Source organism: Bison bison, unplaced genomic scaffold, assembly GCF_000754665.1.
Source record: "Bison bison bison isolate TAMUID 2011002044 unplaced genomic scaffold, Bison_UMD1.0 scf7180017864368, whole genome shotgun sequence".
In the NCBI taxonomy this organism is placed as follows: Eukaryota; Metazoa; Chordata; class Mammalia; order Artiodactyla; family Bovidae; genus Bison; species Bison bison.
The window spans coordinates 6159205-6159784 of record NW_011494940.1 but is presented as its reverse complement, the minus strand read 5'-3'; the positions used below and the strand labels follow the sequence as shown (position 1 = coordinate 6159784).

At 50.0% G+C, this 580-nt stretch overlaps 1 pseudogene; it reads left to right on the top strand.

The window, feature by feature from the left end:
- Positions 1-580, top strand: part of LOC105000162 — a 10488-nt pseudogene that overhangs the window by 1457 nt on the left and 8451 nt on the right.

Below are 580 nucleotides of genomic sequence, written 5' to 3'. Positions count from 1 at the left end.
CTGGGGTCATTGCCAGGGGGCCCGAGCCACTCGGAAGTCCTTCATGATGCCGCCGCTCTGTCCCTGGGCATCTTGTTGGGTCACCTCACTGGTTAGGATCAGAGGCATGGCCTAGGTTAGATGCTGTGAAAGGGGACTTCTTGCTGGGAGTCTGCCTAGTGGGGGTCAGGTGTGAAGCCTTTGGGAATTCTCTCCAAGAGAGTGATGTCTTAGCTGAGGTGATGACAGATAACTAAGCGAGGAGGACATTGGTCCATCAGGCATGAGTTTTGAAGTCTGAAGCTCTGTGCCTCCCTCCCACCTGCTGCTTCTGTCCTGAGCTGTTTTAGGCACCAGGTGAGCTGTGGGAAGTGGATGATTCTGGAGATGACAAGGAGGGATCAGGAGGGGAAACTGAGGCTTCTAATCAGTCCAGAGAAGAGAAAAGGTCAAATGAGCATCATTGTTGAAGTGGCTGCAATCTCTCTAAGCCCAAATTACAATTATTATTTTCCTCTAAGACTTCTGAATACATGGGAAATCCTCAGTAACAGGTTATTGCTCTGCCTTGAACACAGTGATAAAAGCTGAGACGATGCAG